This window comes from Tursiops truncatus, chromosome 21, assembly GCF_011762595.2.
Source record: "Tursiops truncatus isolate mTurTru1 chromosome 21, mTurTru1.mat.Y, whole genome shotgun sequence".
NCBI classification, from domain to species: domain Eukaryota; kingdom Metazoa; phylum Chordata; class Mammalia; order Artiodactyla; family Delphinidae; genus Tursiops; species Tursiops truncatus.
Window position 1 is genome coordinate 5,279,601 of NC_047054.1, and position 21,204 is coordinate 5,300,804.

Sequence of the window (21,204 nt, forward strand, 5' to 3'; positions counted from 1 at the left end):
CCCTGTTCCGGGAAGATCCCACATGCTGCGGAGCGGCTGGGCCCGTGAGCCACAGCCGCTAGCATGCACGTCCAGAGCCTGTGCTCCGCAATGGGAGAGGCCACTACGGTGAGAGGCCCGCATACCACAAGGAAAAAAAAAAAAAAAGAATAAAATACCTAGGAATAAACCTACTTAAGGAGACAAAAGCCCTTATGCAGAAACCGTAAGACACTGATGAAAGAAATTAAAGATGATACAAACAGATGGAGAGATATACCATGTTCTTGGATTGCAAGAATCAACATTGTAAAAATGACTATACTACCCAAAGCAATCTATAGATTCAATGCAATCCCTATCAAACTACCAATGGCATTTTTCACAGAACTGTAACAAAAAACTGCACAATTTGTATGGAAACACAAAAGACCCTGATTAGTCAAAGCAGTCTTGAGAAAGAAACACGGAATTGGAGGAATCAGGCTCCTGGACTTCAGACTATACTACAAAGCTACAGTAATCACGACGGTATGGTACTGACACAAAACCAGAAATACAGATCAATGGAACAGGATAGAAAACCCAGAGATAAACCCACACACATATGGTCACCTTATCTTTGATAAAGGAGGCAAGAGTATACAATGGAGAAAAGACAGCCCTTCAATAAGTGGTGCTGGGAAAACTGGTCAGCTACATGTCAAAGAATGAAATTAGAACACTCCATAACACCATACACAAAAAAAAAACTCAAAATGGATTAAAGACCTAAATGTAAGGCCAGAAACTATAAAACTCTTAGAGGAAAACATAAGCATAACACTCTATGACATAAATCACAGAAAGATCCTTTTTGACCCGCCTCCTAAAGAAATGGAAATAAAAACAAAAATAAACAAATGGGACCTAATGAAACTTAAACGCTTTTGCACAGCAAAGGAACCATCAACAAGACGAAAAGACAGCCCTCAGAATGGGAGAAAATATTTGCAAACAAAGCAACTGACAAAGAATTAACCTCCAAAATTTACAAGCAGCTTATGCAGCTCAATATCAACAAAACAAACAACCCAATCCAAAAATGAGCATAAGAACTAAATAGACATTTCTCCAAAGAAGACATACAGATTGCCAACAAACACATGAAAGGATGCTCAACATCACTAATCATTAGAGAAATGCAAATCAAAACTGCAATGAGGTATCACCTCACACCAGTCAGAATGGCCATCATCAAAAAATCTATAAACAATAAATGCTGGAGAGGGTGTGGAGAAAAGGGAACCCTCTTGCACTGTTGGTGGGAATGTAAATTGATACAGCCACTATGGAGGACAGGATGCAGGTTCCTTAAAAAACTACAAATAGAACTACCATACGACCCAGCAATCCCACTACTGGGCATATACCCAGAGAAAACCATCATTCAAAAAGAGTCATGTACCACAATGTTCACTGCAGCTCTATTTACAATAGCCAGGACATGGCAGCAACCTAAGTGTCCATTGACAGATGAATGGATAAAGAAGATGTGGCACATATATACAATGGAATATTACTCAGCCATAAAAAGAAATTTTGAGTTATTTGTAGTGAAATGGATGGATCTAGAGACTGTCATACAGAGTTAAGTAAGTCAGAAAGAGAAAAATAAGTACTGTATGCTAACGCATATATATGGTATCTAAAAAAAAAAAAAAGGTTCTGAAGAACCTTTGGGCAGGACAGGAATAAAGACATAGATATAGAGAATGCACTTGAGGACACGGGGAGCGGGAAGGGTAAGCTGGGACAAAGTGAGAGAGTGGCATGGACATATATACACTACCAAATATAAGATAGGTAGCTAGTGGGAAGCAGCCACATAGCACAGGGAGATCAGCTCGGTGCTTTGTGACCACCTAGAAGAGTGGGATAGGGAGGGTGGGAGGGAGACACAAGAGGGAGGAGATATGGGGATGTAGGTATATGTATAGATTGTTCACTTTGTTTTAAAGCAGAAACTAACATACCATTGTAAAGCAATTAAATTCCAATAAAGATGTTCAAAAAAATACATAAGGATATCAAATCAAATGTTGTACATCTGAAACTTACACAAAGTTATATGTCAATTATATCTCAATAAAGCTGAGAAAAAAAGAAACGAAATTGAGTTATTTGTAGTGAGGTGGATGGACCTAGAGTCTGTCATACAGAGTAAAGTAAGTCAGAAAGAGAAAAACAAACACCGTATGCTAACAGATATATATGGAATGTTAAAAAATGGTTCTGAAGAACCTAGAGGCAGGACAGGAATAAAGACACAGATGTAGAGAATGGACTTGAGGATATGGGGAGGAGGAAGGGTAAGCTGGGACGAAGTGAGAGAGTGGCATGGACGTATATACACTCCCAAATGTAAAACAGATAGCTAGTGGGAAGCAGACGCATAGCAGCGGGGGATCAGCTCGGTGCTTTGTGACCACCTAGAGGGTTGGGATAGGGAGGGTGGGAGGGAGATGCAAGAGGGAGGAGATATGGGGATATAGGTATACGTATAGCTGATTCACTTTGTTATAAAGCTGAAACTAACACACCTTTGTAAAGCAATTATACTCCAATAAAGCCGTTTAAAGAAAGAAGATTCAACTTTCAGGTGATACTTTTATTTTACTGTAGCCATATGAAGCTCTTCTCTAATGACTCACTCTGCACACATCAGGGAACTCAGCTGGTCCTGAAATAAAACACTCATCCATGTGAATTTCAATCCGGCAGCCACAAAACCTTGCAGATTATATTTCCAAGTTTGAAGTGGCTGGATACCCAAAATTCTAAGAAATCTTATCATTTTGGAAAAATTCCTACATGTAGGGATAACAGTATTTCAAAACTATATTTAAGTAATTACCAAGTAAAGTTGTACATATCTCATTTTATCAACATAAAATACAAAAAATAATAGATTGATCAAAATCAACCATCCTAATGGAAGTTCATTTGGTCTAGTAGTTTGCATCTTTACTGTCCTCAAAAGCTGTAAGACCACTTGACCTCACTAAGCCGCAGTTCCTTAATCCACATTGATATCAGTGTTGCTGTTCAGATTCAATGCAACAGTGTATGTGAAGACCATAGATTTTGCATATAACGTGTGCTCAGTAAACATTTATTCAATATCATTCATTGTGTGTGTATATGTTTTGGAGTTAGGCATATCATAAGGTGATAATCTACTTCATTTTCCCAATATTTGTTTACTCCTTTGCAGAAAGGTCAATTCCATTAGTCAGATTCCACAAGATCTTTCCTTTTAGAATCTGCGCTTGCTTTAGGTAGGTGCAAGGTGGGTGAGGAAGGATCAGAGAAAAAAAATCACAATTCTGGATTTTGAGGAGCAAATTTTATGTTGCAGGATGGAAGACACAAGACTACAGATAATATGAAATAAAAATTCACGTAAAAATATCTATTATAAGCTATTATGTCTATCTATAACACAATTTAGGTGGCCTGTTATACTGTCCAAACATAATTATTATGGTACACTGTGTATATTTTTAGGACTATTTTCATGAATATACAAAACTGGGATCATAAGATTTAAACATTTGTTTCATGGATTTAGTGCTTAATTTTTGTGTATACTTTTTTCTTTTACAATATTTCAAATTTGTATGACTGCATAACAGCACAGCTGAACAAAAATTTCTTTCATGATTCTATTACATTTGAACATTAATTTCCTTATAATTTTCATTCTTACCATTACAATCATTATCTGCAATTCTTTATGCATTTTTTGTCATAGCTCTATTTCCTTAGGCTGCCTCCTATTTGTAGAACCTATGGGTCAAAGGCATTAATCTTTTAGGGATCTTGATACATAGTCCCAATATTGCCTTCTGGAAATTGCCTTAGGAACTCTCACTACCATTTTGAGAGCTTTAATAAATTTCCATCACAACTCAACTAATATTATCTTTAAAAGAATCTCAGCTCATTTTTAGGTTAAAAGGATAACTTATTTTAATTTGTAATTCTTTTGATCAATAGCGAGGTAGAATATACTTCCCTATGTTAACAAATCATTTCTCTGTGACAGTGAAGGACAGTGAAGACTGTCCTCTTCAGTCTTTGTCAGTTTGTATCAGGTTGCTCTACTCATCAAATTGTATGAACTTTTAAAACAGTAATACTATTTAAATTTTTTTTTAATTTTCTTTATTTTTTTGGCTGCGTCAGGTCGTCATTGCCGTGCAAGGCCTTCTCTCTATTGGTGGCGTGCGTGCTTTCTCTCTCTAGTTGTGGCACATGGGCTCTGTAGTTGTGGCACATGGGCTCCAGAGCATGGGGGCTCTGTAGTTTGTGGCAAGCGGGCTCTCTCATTGAGGCATGCGAGCTCAGTAGTTGTGGCTCACAGGCTTAGTTACCCCGCGGCATGTGGGATCTTATTTCCCCAACCAGGGATCGAACCCGCATCCACTGCATTGGAAGGCGGATTCTTTACCACTGGACCACCAGGGAAGTCCCCTATTTAAATTTTGACTTTTCTGCTTGTTCACATATTTTTTTTTTCCTTGTTTGCTGTTGGCCTGGTCATGTAGTTTATGTTGTCTCTCTGTACAAAAATTTTATGGAGTCAAACCATTTTTTTCTATCTGCTCTTTTCATTTCATTTATGTTAAGCCTCCTTCCCTTTGCTGTTGTCAGAAGATATTTCAGGATTATGAAAATGATGGAGAAAATGGTATTGTTAGTCACACAGAGGAATATCTACAAGGCACCATAAGACGAGCTGGGATAGGAGCTAAATCTGTGCTTCTTCTCAGAGAGAGGAAATTCACTACAGACAAGTCTGATTTCAAGCCTCTTTTCTTTCCGAGGTTCTACAAGAATGGCATTTGATTGTCCTGGTCAGCGCGTTCAGATGCTCCTTAGAATTGTAACTTCAGTGCTAATGTCACTGGACATTCTTTGTTCCTAGGATATAAAATTCCTAGGGTAGTAGAATACCTGGTAGAAGGAAGTAAAACTATCTAGAGGAGGAAACAAACTTACAAGTAAGATTGCAGAGAATCTATGACATAAATGTTAATTATTTCATCTTAGAAAAAAATCTTATTATAAAAAACTAAATGGTTCCTTAATGGTAGCATTTACAAAAGTTAACTTTTTAAACCATCAGAAACTTATTTTAGTGTGTGGCTTAATTTAACTTTTGCCCCAATTATTTAGTCAATTGCCCTACTGATATTTTTGAATAATTATTTCCTTGGGAGGAGTGAGTGAGTAAGTGTGTGTGTGTGTGTGTGTGCATGTGTGTTCTTATTCTATGTATCCGTTATATATTCTTTTCTTATGCACTCTTGGTTGCTTCTAAGGCCACTGACTTTTTTTATCCACCTGTTTTTGATTCTTTCATCAGTGCTCTGAGAGTTTAGATACAACAGGTGTCTCTCCTTTCTCTTCCTTTGCCTAATTTTCTTAGCTCCTGAAAATGACAGGGATCCTATCTCCTAAGACATACTATCAATCACCCCACAACTTCCCTGACTAGTATTCTGGAAATTATAATCTCAGAAAGATGTATAAAGATGGAGAAAGGGGAGGATATTAGCCTAGTCACCTCGAAATTACCATCAAGACGTAAGAGGAGAGCTGCCTAGGGCCTTGGTGATCTCTCAAACCAACTGTCACACTATGGGATAATTACAGCATGACTTTCTATTTTATTCAGTTCCACCTGACTGCATTATTTCAGAAGGCAAAAGACAGCTTTTTTAAAAAAAATATCTAACTATTCAACCCTCTAGTTTGGGTAAATTCTTCCCAGACACTACCTATCATGTGTCATTCTTTAGGGTCTTCATAAGAATTTTATTACAAAGTTGAGGGGAATGATGAACTCCTAGACGGCAGGTGGTATTTTATCCCCGAGTCCCACTGCCTCTTAAGACCTTAATGTTCATGGAACACAATTATTGGAAGAAGTCACATCTTACAATGTGTCTTCTTGACATGCCGAGGATGAGCATGCCTGAACTTGGAGACGGCCTTAACCGCTTCTGTACGGGAGGGACGCTCGCAGGTGGTTACAGGACTGATACCAGAGCTTGTCACCACCCACCAGGTAAAGCTCAAGGAAACCTTGTGAACACCTTTTCTCCTAAGAAATATATAAGACTACTTCTTCCTCTCTAATGGCATTTTGGGTTATTGGCCTTTAGACATAAATATAAAACCTCTCCGTTAAAGTAAAAAATAATTTGTGTGGGAGGAAAGTTAGAAGGAATGGGGGAAATGACACCCTCTGAATGAAAATGTTAACAGAACCTCAACGGAAATGTTTTTGTCAAATTATACACACTCTTCGGCGTTAACTTTGGCAGTAGGTATGGAACGCATGAGGTGCATAGTTTTTATTGTTCAGATTAAAGACATTAAAGTAATAAGGGTCTTTAGACTCTGCTTGTGGTATAATTTGTGCCTCAAGATTGAAATCTATTGGAATGGAAGTGTCTTACCATAGATAATTTTAACTCATAGTTGGTGGTTGGTTAATCTAAAAAGTTGGATCTAATCTAAAAAGGATCATTAAGTATAATATAATCATGATTTAAGTATAATTTTATTTTTTATATGCATGTATACTGATTCACTAGGCTTTGCTGTAGAAACAAGACCTTGTCTTTGGAGTTGGATATTCACTTTATATACAAATACTGCAATGCTTTGTTTGTTTAGCAGTTCTTATTTCATTAAAAGGGATTGAGAAATTAAAGTCACTTGCAAAGCAATCTGAAAAAAATTCTTATGTTACATTTGCCCTAAACATTGATAGTTGGCTTTCCCAGACCTAATTGGACACATTTTTTTTTCTTTTTTTTACTGACTCTCCTTGACTGAGCCTTTCCAAAGCATTCAGTTTTCTTAGAGTTTGTATCAATTTTTCTCTATATTATGGTTATTTTCAATTGGAAACATTGAATAAATACGCATTCATTCATTTCATGGCGTAAGTTACAATGTAGAGATGACCAAGTTTGGATCACATAATTCCATAAACTTGAGAAAAGCCATTCTTTTTGTAACTAAGATAGACACTTGTATGATTGAAAGATTTCAAACTATGGACTGTGATGTTTCAAATAATTACTTTTTCACTTTTAAAGAAGATTGTCCCTAAGTAAATAAAAACAAAAACGTCGAGCCAAACACTTGCAAATAGAGAACCTAAAAGTAACATTTTAAATTTGAAAGTGCTAGTGGTCTTTCTGTATTTTCTCATTTTGTATCTTGCCAGTGATTTTAGTAGTGCCCAGGGCATGCTCTAGATGAACGTGCTTACTTTCTCTGAAACTTTTAATTCCCAAGTCTTCTGTTTCTTGCACCTGCACTCTCTTACATCAACCCCTAAGTGGCAGCTCGAAGCTTATCAGACCTAGGAGACTTCAAAATAATGTGTCTGCTTACAAGCTGAGTGATGTGTGTGAAAAGCTTATGCTACTCGGGATAAAAAATAATAAAGGAACAGGAATGTAACCTCTGACCTCTTTGAACCATGAAGTGGTTTTTCCAGGTTACAATGCATTTCCCTTTTCCAAACAGAAGTCAAGTGTATTTAACAGTAAATTTAAAACATTATACCTGGCAGCCTTCCACATGTTTTTCTTCACCTGGTGTTATGAATGATGATCTTTTTTTTTTTTTTTTTTTTTGCGGTATGCGGGCCTCTCACCGTTGTGGCCTCTCCCGTTGCGGAGCACAGGCTCCGGATGCGCAGGCTCAGCGGCCATGGCTCACGGGCCCAGCCGCTCCGCGGTATGTGGGATCTTCCCGGACCGGGGCACGAACCCGTGTCCCCTGCATCGGCAGGCGGACTCTCAACCATTGCGCCACCAGGGAAGCCCTGAGATTTCTTTTGTGCCAAGTCCTAGGTGCTATGTTTAGGCAATAATAGTAAATTAAATAGAACTGGATGCCATGAAATGAAGAACTGCCAAAACAAACCCTAAACCAGGCAGAATTTGTCTTTAGACTATGTGTGATGTAGAAGTCTGAAAAGCCTGTGGTAAAGTGAAATATTGCCACTGAAAGACACCCACATCCTCATTCCTGGAACCTGTGAATATAACCTTATTTAAAGTTCTTTGCAGACTTGATTAAAGATCTTGTGATGGGGCAATTATAACTTATCCAGGTGGGCCTTAAATGCCATCACAGTGTCTTATTAGAGAGAGGCAGAGGGAGGTGTGACACACAGATAGAGAAGAAGGTCATGTGAAAACAGAGGCAGAGATTGGAGTGATGCAGCCACAAGCCACAGAAGCTAGAAGAGGCAAAGAATGGATTCTCCACTGGAGTTTTCAGAGGGAACTCTGCCCTACCGACACCTTGATTTTGTCCAGTAAAACTAATTTTAGACTGGTTCTCCAGAACCGTGAGAGATGAATCTCTGTTGTTTTAAACCACTCAGCTTGTGGTAATTCGTTAGCAGTCCTAGGAAAGCAGTAGCCCACAGAAAGACAGTCCATGAAGGCTGAAAGAGACTAAGGAGATTGTTATTGGAAAGTAGAGGAAAGGAAGCCCTCAGTCCTGGGGAAAATCAGAAAAAACACCAATGAACTCAATAAGCTGGGTAAGGGGGTTTCAGGAGAGGAGCTGGGTACGTGTGGCTTCTCTAGCTGGTTATGGTAGAAGGTTAGAGCAGACAGATGAACTGGAAAACAAACTATATTCTGTTTTCAGGAAAAACTACAGAGGGCTTAGGAAAGCAATTCAAGACAGAAAAATCTTAAATAAGAAAGGATCTTTGGTTCAAATATTGAACCCAGAGTGCTGGCAGGAAAACATCGTCACGGTCAAGATGAAACCTTATGTCTGACCATGAAGACCTCAGAGAGATTTACATTCATGACCTGCAGACACACTTAGATGGACAAACAGCTTTCTAAGGCTCTTCAGGGTCTACCTCTGCTAAGAAAAAATTAGGAGTTTTAAAAATCTTAATGATGTTATTCCAAAGAAGTCGCACAAGTGGCCAATGTAGAAATGGGCTTATCGCTAAGAGATTTGTGAGTATGGATTTCCTCTAAAGCATTAGGTTCATAAGTTGAAATATAACAAACCCACAAATGTCTTAAAGAAGTGTATTCACTGAAACTAAAAGGAACAGAGATAGTACAAAATGAAGAGTCTTTGAATCCCTGAACTTCTGTAGGCAAAATACAGGATAAAAACAAAAATAAAGAAAGAAACAAACAAAAATCTGCTCGGCTGTAAACATAAGCTACAGCTTATGAAAAAGAAGAATGTCTTTGGGAGAGGAATGAAGAGCCCAGGATGGATCCAAAAGCCTCAGAGAGCATCTCTCAGGTTGTAGGTCTAAGCCTTCATCAGGGAACCAGTAACATGGTCCTGCTGGATTTCAGAACTGCTATGGAACAGTGATTCTGTTTTTGAATAGGAGAGTCTATTTTGGTTATCCTAAGTCTGACCATCACATAATTGCTATTTTGGGGACAGATAACCTGGCTGTTTTGTTCTCAGATCCGATTGAAAGAAACCATACTTGAGGAATTGCATCCAAGGTGTCTTATCTACATGTCTCCTGATTTAGATGACAAGAGTCTGGACCTTGAGCCTGAGTTGGAAACCAAAATAGAATGAGACTTCTAGAATCTCAAAAGAGAGTGACTGTATTTTGCAGCCTGTGAGATTTGAACTCTTGTGGCCCAAGGGTGAATTTGGCATACTCTGTTTCCTGAAGGTGGCCACCAAATGCATCCCACACAGAATACTTTTCTGAAACGTGCTTTGCGACTCTCCCATCAAGAAATGCAGTCTATTCTTCTTCCCTTCAATCTGGGTGAGCTTGTGCAGGTTCAGTCAATTGCGTACAGTGCAGGTGCTGGTGTATGACCTCTAGGCTGGGTCAGTAATCCCGTGCTGCTTCTGTGGTCCCAGTCATTTGAGACTCTCATTCTTTGGACACTGCCTCTGGGGTGTTCTCCCACAGAAACTCCTCACCGTGCCATGGGTCTCCTAACCCACATGGAGGGGCCATGGTTAGAAGTCCCCGACAACAGTCCCAGCTGAGTCCAGCCTTTGAGTTACCCCAGGCCAGATACCAGACATGTGAGTGAAGAACTCTCCAGATGACTCCAGCCCTCAGATATCTGAAAATGCCTCAGCAGAGGCCCCAGAAGTTCTCTGGCAGTCCCAAGTCATCCCTGCTGGGCCCTATCTGAATTCCTGACCAGTAGAATCAGTGAACGTAATGCAATTACGCAGTTTTACGGTAATTAATATGGATAGTTTGTTACATAGTAACCAAAACAAGGATGATCAAAGTGTACCAATTAAAAGAAGAAGTCACTAAGGAAACTCTGGAGAGGTAAACAAACATTAATACCACAACTGATCTCGTTTACGTGCTGAACAATGTCAGCAGCTGGGCTTTTCGTGGGATATAAAGGCCCTGGACGTGGATAATGGGGCCATTAGTGCTCCGTGCACCACACACAGCTCATGATTAATACGGGAAAATCAAATACATGCACAAGAGCGGCACGGGGGAAGCATGCCCATCAATACGTTTTTGTGTCATTAGAGAGATGCTTGACAAAATGTTAAGCAAGTCGTTTGTTTTCAAGTCTGCCTGATTTGCCAAAATACCAGTGATGTTTTAAGCAAGGGGGTTGGAGGTGGGAGGAGGGAGAGTGGAAAGGAATTTTAAATTATCAAAGAAAGTTTCAGCCCAAACCATTTTAATGAAAACAAGACTTTATAGCAAAGTTGCCAGATATTCCAGTGGATTCAAAGCATTCTTAATTCTTAACAGCACACAGACGCTTCTTCTGTGATATCTTGCTTCCTTCACAAACACACGGATGCCTTTTGCAGGCAGCATGCTATCACCGGGTAGGTCTTTGCATCCTTTGTTGAAAACGTGGCTCAGTATTCGTGCATATGAGAAATACTCGGTTTTAGATCAAATTATATCCTCTTTATAAACAACGTGTTTTTTTCTTTCTTTTGTTTTTATTTATATTTGGCTGCGTTGGGTCTTCGTTGCTGCGAGCGGGGACTACTCTTCTTTGCTGCGCGCGGGGGCTACTCTTCGTTGCGGTGCGCGGGCTTCTCATTGCGGTGGCTTCTCTTGTTGTGGAGCACGGGCTCTAGGCACCTGAGCTTCAGTAGTTGCAGGACGCAGTCTCAGTAGTTGTGGCGCACGGGCTTAGTTGCTCCGCGGCATGTGGGGTCTTCCCGGAACAGGGCTCGAACCCGTGTCCCCTGCATCGGCAGGCAGATTCTTAACCACTGCGCCACCAGGGAAGCCCATAAACAACGTTTTCAAAGGTGACAGAATCCATGTATTATCCTGATTTGGCACACGACAACCTGCTCAAATAAGGGAGAACAAGACTTCCAGGCGAGCAAGTCTCTTTACCCTAAACAATCACAAATGGATGCAATTATCCAAGGAGGCAACAGGTTCATGGTTGAGAACTGTGTCAAGAGGAATACGGGCAGGCGTCACCAAGTGTAAACAATGGGAACTGGACCGTTCGCTCAACGCAGTGGGTCTCTGTCTTCGCAGGGCAAGTGACCAGAGCCTGAGCAGCTTCAAACGACCCGTTTATGAACTTACGTTCCACAGACCGGAAGTCCAGAGGCGCTGAGCCCTCTGCTCCGAATCTCACAAGGCTGGATGCCCGATGCTGGGCTGGGCTGGACCCCCGTGCGGGCCAGGGGAAGGACCTGCTTCTAAGCCCACTCACGCTGCTGGCAGAGGCCAGTCCCTCCAAGGGCTCCCTGCCTCACATAGGACCCTCTCATGCTTAGACTCGCTCTGACTCAGTCTGCAACCAGCTGGAGAAGGTTTCAAAAGGCTCGTGTGACTAGATTAGGCCCACCTTCACCACCTCCCTGTTTTAAGGTGAACTGGTTCGTCATCCTAACATCAGTGGAACCACATTGTTGAAAAGAGGAAAAAGAAATCCTCTAATTTACTTTCAGCCCTCCCTGTGTAGATGGCCAGTTGCAGCTCTTCAGCACTGTGGCCTGTCAACGGGGTCTGAGTTTCAGAGTCACAAAGCATACTTTGAGTTCCCCTTCTGACTCTGACCAACTCTGTCATGTCAGATATATACCTTTATCACACTGCATTTGGGGGAAAAAAGGAGGAAACACTACACATTCCACAGGGTTCGTGTGAGAATTAAGTGAGCTAATAAGTGTAAAATGTATCTCGTCCTTAGCTTTTTATTGATACCTGGTGAGAGAACTCAGAAGAAATCCCCAAGCTCTGTCTGCCCTTACAGGTGAGCTATAAATATACTGTCCACCCCCATCACCTCAGGTATTCAGCATCTTTTATCAGTATTCTTCTATGAGCGTCCATCATGTGTCCATCTTTTGCTGCGTGTAACACTCAAATGAAGGCAGAGCAGTAAATCACCGGCAAATGAATATTTAAACTTAATTTTAAATATTAAAATAAATTTAAATATAATTCCAGTTATTTATGGAGTTGGGCTACACCAGTTACTATCAATGTATATTTAGTGGGAGCATTTGACAAGTGTAAAATGAAAAACTAATAAACATCTGGTAAATTTGATTTCAGGATGATGCCAATAAGCCCTGGAAATGTTCTATTAATTTCAGAACAAGCTTATTTTTTTGAGAGTAGATCCTATATTAATCATATCTTTCTCTATTAATTTATAAAGTAAGTTACTAATACCTATATTTGTCATTGTTCAGAAAATTCCAATGATGTAGGTCAGTGTACTTACTTCCATGTTGCGGATGAAAATCGAGATTTGAGTAGCTCCTCCAGGATCATTGAATAAGTTAATGGCGGGATCTGGACAGTCATCTCTTACTGCAGAGCAAGCCCCAGGTCTTACACACACCCATGCGCCATAATGCTACCTTCAGCGTCATTCTCACCCCTTCCAAAGGTTTCTACCCTCAACTTCATGGAGGCAGCTTGCTGAAATGAGATGAAAACAAACCAAATTCAAATAACAAGTTAACCCAGGTTCACAGTTTGGTTGAAGAACTGAGAACTGCTTGCCAATCCAAAGTGCATATCTTATGGGTTCAGAAATATTACCTTCGTAAGTCTATTTATTCCTATTTTTCTGTACAGAGCATTATAGAAAAATCATCCACTTTACAATCAGTTGTTGGTAATAACTGAGGTATGGACATGGAAAGTCACAGAGATGTGAAGGAAAACAGATGTTTCTGGTTGTTTTTTTTTCACCAATACTGAAAAAAAAAAAAAAGGCTTAGAAAAACATGTCTTGCTTGAGTGTAATTTTCTCCAGAAGACAAAAGTGAAAAGAGCTGCAATTCTCCTGTAAATGAATTCAAAAGCACCAACTATGAAAAACTACCACCAAAATCATCATACTAGACCAGAGCGGAAGGCTGGCATTTATAGTGACTCATCTGCAACTATTCCAGAAATCTGGAAGCACAGAGCTGGTTTCTATCATTGGAGTTGCAAAAGGAAAAAAAAAAAGCTAAAAGGATTTTGGAAATGGATTACTGGGGAGAACTCTAAAATTTTATTTCCCAATTAAAGTTTTTTAAATTTTTGGAAATTTTCTAACTTTTGGAAATGTAGGTGAATTCAAAAATTAGAGTTATGATTATTAATAAATAAATGATTGAGGAGTCACACATATTAAGATAAAATTTTAAATTAGCTTTCAAGAGGTAAATGCAAATTGTTTTCCTATTTGGATAATTTGTCTAAATTCTCTTTGATTCTTTGCTCGTTCCTTTCCATTTGGCCGGTATGCTTCCAACAAAATAACTCAAGCTACATAAGACTCCTGCTGGGCTGAGAGCTGTATTTCAATTGCCAAATCACTAGTAATCCAAAGTACCAGTCACAGAAATACTTTGTCAATTAAAAAGTTAAGATGGAAGTTTTACTAGTTCTTATGAACTAGCAAAGACTATTATAACAAAGACTTTAGTAAGGAAAACCTAGAATGTGGAAACTCTTTTGTAAGTAAGGCTGTTTCACAAGATCTACAGAGAAACAGGTAGGTTTTTAATTCAGGAAAAATACAGTATGATCAGATGTTACATATTGTATTATTTTTCTTCCTTACCCTCAGTAAAGCCGGTTTGACTCTCAAATTAGTTTGTGTACATAATTAAATATTTCTTTTATCCTTATGAGTAAAGGACAAATAACTTAGCATTATTTTATCCAGTCTCCTCTCCCCCATTTTTCACTGTATTTCAAATTAAGCACCACAAATACACTAATATTCCTGAAACACCACTCTGAATCTATTACCTGCCTAAGACTTTACAATACTGCCTTACTAATCAGAAGCAGAATCCTTTCCTTAGCATTCAGAGTGCGCCACAAAAACCCCCAGAGGATTTTCCCCCTACTATCCAGATTTTGATAACTTCGGACTGGACCCTTCACTCTTCCCACCACTACCTTTCCTGTTTGGGGAGAGCCGCCTCGTTCCTGCCCACCTGATTGATACCTTACCCTTCCTAGTAATGCCACAGCTTCTCAAAAATGATTTTCAAATCAAACCAGATTATAAAAAGAATGTAACTGCATTCTAAAACATTCGGAAAATACATGAACATAGGAATTCAATTCACTCTAATTCTATCATCAAGGGATACTCATAGTTAACATTTTGATAAAACATCCTTGACAGGCTTTAAACTTTGTTGTAGTACATACTTTGAAAATGGTATCACGCTGTACATAGTATCTCATAAGCTATATTTTCACCAGCAACCACACGATAGATATGCTAATATTACCTTTTCACACCTCATTCCTTGACTACTTCTCTGTGTATCCTTCACCTTTGTGTTCCCGGCAGCAACCAGCACAGAGTGTGACACGCAGTCACAGAGATCGATGTACAATCAGTAATATACGGTAGCTTTGCAACTTTTGTCTATTTACAACTGTTGGAATAAAAACAAATTCAGAGATGTTTAGTGACTTAATTAAATTTTATATAACATTTTGTTTTGTATACAAAAAACAGATAAGAAAATTTGTCACCTAAACAATGTATTTAATAGTTAATAAATGATTTTCTTAATCATGGTACTATTACATAATTAATTTATAATGAATAATATTAATAATTAGCAAATAATAGCATACTTATGTAAATAATACAAATATTCAAATATTTGTTAAAATAAATTGTATCAGAAAAGACTCTAAAAAGGAAGATAGCTCAAGAGAGAGAACCTTCTCTAAAACAGAACAAATTCTGATAAGATCTTCAAAAGGATCCATATGACCAAAACAATGGGGGCAACACATCAAAGCCAGGATTTTTTTTTTTTCTTTTTTTTTTTTTCCTTTTTTCGGCACGCGGGCCTCTCACTGCCGTGGCCTCACCCGCCGCGGAGCACAGGCTCCAGACGCGCAGGCTCAGTGGCCACGGCTCATGGGCCCAGCCGCTCCGCGGCACGCGGGATCCTCCCGGACCGGGGCACGAACCCGCGCCCCCTGCATCGGCAGGCGGACTCCCAACCACTGCGCCACCAGGGAAGCCGCAAAGCCAGGATTTTGACTGCATGGAAAAAAATCTCTGAACGGGCACCGACTAGTGCGTTTCAAACCTGAGCAGTGGATGGATCCACGTTAAAGAGGGATGTGGGAATCCCTTGGACGTGAAACTGAATCTGGGAATTCATGGTCTCTGCTTCACAGTTCAGGTAACTGGCTTTGATTTTTAAATGTGCATTCACAAAGCAGGAGCCAGTTAGAAACATCTGGTGTGTCCTTGCCACTAGCTTATTGGAGAGCAACAATTGTGCACATGCATGATTAAATTACTTAAAACCCTTTTTGCATGCCAGCACTGTGCGGTTTCTAGCTCAGCTGGAGAATAAAAATAACTTCTCCATTGCAAGGGGATCTAGAGGTGACAAACCACATGGTGTTTGCAAGGATGGCCCCAGGATATACCAAACTGGAGATGACTGTATGCAGGTAGCGGTTATGTTCACCTTGAATAGAGAACATAAATCTTCCTTTTTCTTTTACTCTTCGGCTTTCATTTACCAATTCCCTCGACCAAATTCCTTCCTCATTCTCTGCTCCTAGCACTCTTCTATTTCAATCTTATGGAAACCATTGTACTGGAGGAAAGGGACGAAAAATGTAGATTCATTCAAGGAACCGTAACAATTATAACAAGACTGTAGGTATTAATTCACACTCTTTGCTTTGTCTAGGTTTCCACATTAACATTGCTAGATAATATAAAACATTAATAATTTAAGAAAAATAGCCACATATATAACAAAAATAATGAAATTATTCCCAATGTTATGATACAGTAATTAATACATTTAAAATACTGAGACTGAGTTAAATGTTTTAATAGTTTTCTCAGTTACTATGGAAGTTATGAAATGGATTCTCAACAGATCAGGAAAATCTATTCTTATCTTTAATCTATTTTAGTCAGTTTTTTTTTAACATTAGGCTCACTAAGAAATTGACATATTCACTTTAGTTTCATTCAGAATTCTTCACTTTAATTCTGCATAGACTTATTTTTCTTAATTGAAATTTTTATTCAGAGCTTAGCTTTTAGGAAGAATGAATATAAAATGCACTGTGCTCTTCTATCTAAGGTATTCCAGAAATCTCTGCATATCCTTATATTTCATCACCAGAAAATCACGTTAATATTTCCCTTAAATTAGTATTACGCTTGTTTATTTTCTAGGAAATGGTCTCCTGTGAAGATAGTAAAGAAAGACCATATTCCAGAAATAACACAAGTCACCTTTTTTTCATTAAGACTATATTTTTAGAGCATTTTTAGGATCACAGCAAAGCGGACAGGAAGGTACAGAGATTTCCCAAACGCCCTGCCTCCTACATGCCCAGTCTCCCCACAAGATGGTCCATTTGTTACAACTGATAAACCTACTGACACATCATCATCACCCAGGGTCCACAGATTATCGTAGACTCCACTCTCGATATTATACATTCTGTGTTTGGAAATATGCAAAATGACATGTATCCATCATAACAGTATCATACAGAGTATTTTCACTGCCCTAAAAATGCTCTGTGTTTTGCAGACATCCATCTTCCGCCCCCACTTCCTTCCAACCCCTGGCAACCACTGATCTTCTGTCTCCATAGTGTTGCATTTTCCAGATTGTCATAGAGTTGGAATCCTACAGTATGTAGCCTTTCCAGATTGGCTTCCTTCACTTAGTAATAAGCGTTCATGGTTCCTCCATGTCTTTCATTTCATTTATTCAGTCATGCGAAAAATTGTAATATTTTTCTATAATTTCATCTCTTTTGAGGCAATATGTGTCTGATGACAAAAAGAAATAAACATTGGCCAGCTACGGAAGAACCCTCATCCCAGATTTCCATTCAACCAGATAGCCTCTTAGCTGTGACATGATACCTTGGCTTTGGGAGAGAGCACCTATAGCTGGATACTGACGTCTGTTCACACGGAACCCTCTGTGAGTTACTGCGCTTTACAGTCCTCGGATGTAGTCAGCCAGGAACACCAGCACATGCTGAGATGCCTGCCTTCCTGGATTCTCCGTTGGTCTGTGTGACCTACATCTTCCTTTACTTGACCCTGAGGGACCTCATTTCCAACCACCCCTAGCCTTTTGGGGGACTTGGAGAAACACAGAGATGGTTTTCAAACCTCCAGAGGCAAATGAATCTTATCCAGGCTTTTCTGTCTCAAGAAGTCTTGCTGCCATTTCTACACTTCTGCTACTGTGACAGGTGGGCACACATCAGGAAAACCCCACCCCCTGCTTGCTCACTTTCTCGAGGAAGCTGAAAGCATGCCTCTGTGCCACATTTTCTCAACTCGAGGCTCAACCTCCAAAGGCTACTCTGGAGATGGAGTAGGGGAATACCTGGTCCCTACACAGATACACCCCCTGGGTTCCTCTTCTCTCTCCAGTTTTTCCTCCTTTTCCAGCCCATGGAATCTTAAATATGATCTAGGTGGTTGAGGGGAGAAAACCCAGCTCCTACTGCATATTCTTTGCTTATTGTTTAGATAGGAAACCTCGGCTCTTGCTATTCAATGGATAGAGATTAAAACTCCAAAAAGGCCTTTTCTCAATGACATGTACTCTGCCTTGAGGTTCCAAAGTCTATTGAAAACAACAACCACCAAAAAAGCTCATCAGATTGCTTGTATCACTACTGCAAGAATCTCTACCTGAGGGCAGTAATATAAATCACCATTTCCCCACTGCTCCCTGAATTTGAGAAGGAGATGGGGAAGGATAGAGATAGCTGGGTGTGCTACAGCTGAAGAACACAGGAAGCCTTTATAATTTCACTCTGCCACCCGTGTAAAGTACTCGGAACAGTGCCAACTATGTAAACGCTGATATATTTCACATCCGTAGGAGACTAGCAGAGCATATATTGCAAGTTTACAAGATAAGGAAATTGAAACACAAAGGTTTACTTAATGCCTAACAGTCTCAGGCAAGTGCGAGAGGCTAAAACAGCTTCCCTGATCCTTTTCTGTTTTCCTTCCAGGATACTGTGTGGCCTCAGGGAGTTACTTAAACGTAAGAGATACTAGATTAATTTGTTCTTCATGTGCGCCAAGGCAGCAGTTCACAAATCTGTCTTCTTTTAAATAAAAATTCAACAGGTCTAAGATCAAAATACCACTTTTGAGATATTTTGCAAGTTAGAAGCCTTTCCCTAATGCTATGTCAATCTTTTGAAAATGGATTTCTCTGCTAATAGAACGTGTACAAGAAGGTACAAGAGCCTGAAATCTGTCAGTGTCTCAGTAGGCTGCACCAGAGTAACACTTGGGGAATCTTTTGCACGTATTTCATATATATTTCTATATAACTCCATATGTCTAAGAAAACAAGGCTTGAGAGGGGTATAAGTTTGGTTAAGTGTGTGAATGTGAAACAGAAAGAGTGTGCCTTCACCCCCAAATCAACTTTCAGGATGAGAAATAAAGTAACTAAAGCAACAGTGTGATAATATTTTTGCTAGGCAAAATTGTGAGGCCAAATTTTAGACATTTTGTTAGCTCTGTGGACTTCCCTGATATTATTTATAAAGGGCCAAGAAAAAATATAATAAGTGAGGATGACAAGTAGATTTCAAACTCACACTGATTTCTGTAGAGCATAAAGGAATCTTCGATTCAACTGGAGCAGAGTAGATGGGAAAAAACCTCAAGTTCCCAACTTCCCAGAAACCTGGTCAATATATATGATACGCTTCTACAATTCATTTTCATAAAGAGGGCTGAAAAATGTCAGTGGTGAAAAAAATGGAGAACTAATTTAATGATGTACTTTTGTGTAAAAAAATACCACCCAACTCATCTCTTTTTCTCTACATCCCATCTCACTGTTACTGGAATGACTTCTTATTTTGTGAAAAGACAGAGAGAGAGGCAGGGGGTAGAGGGCAACTTACTTAAGGAACTAAATATTATTTTCTTCTATAATATATTTAATATAACTGCAATTACTGATTAATAAGAGATCTCCAAAGACACACAAGTGTAAGATAATCATTTTCTCTGTGGTTGCATTAAAACAGCTGAATACGTTCTGAAATTGCTACTCTGTCAGCGTCCATGAGAAAATCTTGCATTGAATACTGAGCAAATAGTGTATCATAACCTGTTAGATGTTCCACAACAGCTTGAGAAGCCACAACATAAAATTCTGTACGTGGCGACCTTATAAGGAAAGGCTTCACGTAAACTCTGGAGACATGCTGATGATTCAGGAGGAAATGCATTTCTCATCTAAGCCATTTTGTTCTGTTTCATCTTGTGTGGCTTTTACTTAATATGCTTTTTTCCTTCTTTTTTTTTTTCTTTGAGGAAAAAAATATAAATATTTTTGGACTTGATTTATGCGTAATAGTGACTTTAGGCATATGTATATGTGGTGTGACTACTGAAACTGTGTTTGGGAACCAAATCTAAGAATTCTTTGCTTAGTGCTAGATTCCCAAAGACTTTCTCCATTCTTTCTAAAAAGTTGTATAGTTTTATCTTTTACATTAAATCCTTGTTTCATTTTGAGTTAATTTTGTACAGAGTATGAGGTTTGGATAGAGGTTCATTTTTTTCCTATTGCTCCAGCACATCTGTCAAGAAGTCTATCCGTCCTCTATTGAATTGCTTTTGTAACTTTGTCAGAAGTCATTTGGGCTTATTTGTTTGGATTTATTTCTGGGATTGCTCTTCTGTTCCATTGATCTTTGTATCTGTGATTCCACCAATTCAACACAGTCTTGATTACTATAACTATATAGTGCATCTTGAAATTGGGTAGTGTAATCCCATCCAAGTTATTATTTGTATCTTTTGCTATATATTAAATGCTTTCAACTATTATTTGTTCAAGTACTTTTCAGCCCCATCCTCTTTCTCCTGTCCTTCTAAGACTTCTACAACACAAATATTAGATATTTTGTTGTACTCTCAAGGATCCCTTAGCCACCATTCGTCTTTTTCCAAGTCTATTTTCTCTCTGATTTTCAGATTGGCTAATTTCTCTTGTTCTGTTTTCCAGTTCACTGATTTTTCCTCTTCTCTATTCTGCTCTTAATCCTATCTGCTGGACCCTTTATTTCACTTTTAATACATTCAGTTCCAAAATTTCTATTTGGTTTTTCTTCATATCTTCTATTTGTTGATACTTTGTATTTTGTGGTGAGGGTTTTTCATTTATTTCAAACGTGTTCATAGTTATTCACTGAAGCATTTCTATGGTGGCTGCATTAAAATGTTTGTCAGATTATTCTAACATCTCTGCTGTCTTGGTGGTAGAGTCTATTTACTGTTTTTTATTTTAATTCAAATTGTAGTTTTCCTGGATCTTGGTATGAGAAGTGATTTTCAGTCAAAACCTGAATGATTTGTGTATTAAGTTATGAGACTCTGGATCTTATTTAAATCTTCTATGTTAGCTGTTTTGGGGAAGTGGGGATTGCTGCCTTGTTACTTGTAGCCAGGTTGGGGTAGAAATCTACTTGGCTTTTGTTGACGACAGGGGCAATAAGGAGAAGGGAGGAGGGAGGTTGCTTTTTACTCTTGGGTTGGTGGGACTTCTATCTTCCCTCTGGGTCTCCACTGACACCACTCTGGATGGGAGGGGTGGGAATTCCTTTGTTACTGCTCCCCACTTGTCTTCCTCTGA

The 21,204-nt window shown here is 39.1% G+C and overlaps 1 long non-coding RNA gene across 2 annotated transcripts in view; it reads right to left on the reverse strand.

Moving 5' to 3' along the window:
- LOC141277505 (uncharacterized) overlaps positions 1–21,204 on the reverse strand; it is a 39,088-nt gene that overhangs the window by 3,508 nt on the left and 14,376 nt on the right. Inside the window, exons 3-5 of one of the 2 annotated variants that reach the window (XR_012328992.1) lie at positions 14,794–14,943; positions 12,771–12,970; positions 10,742–11,420 (exon numbers count right to left, since the gene is read on the reverse strand). This is a non-coding gene — a long non-coding RNA (uncharacterized lncRNA). Of the gene's footprint in view, positions 1–10,741; positions 11,421–12,770; positions 12,971–14,793; positions 14,944–21,204 lie in introns of those variants that run through there. The other variant, XR_012328991.1, reaches the window with a different exon arrangement.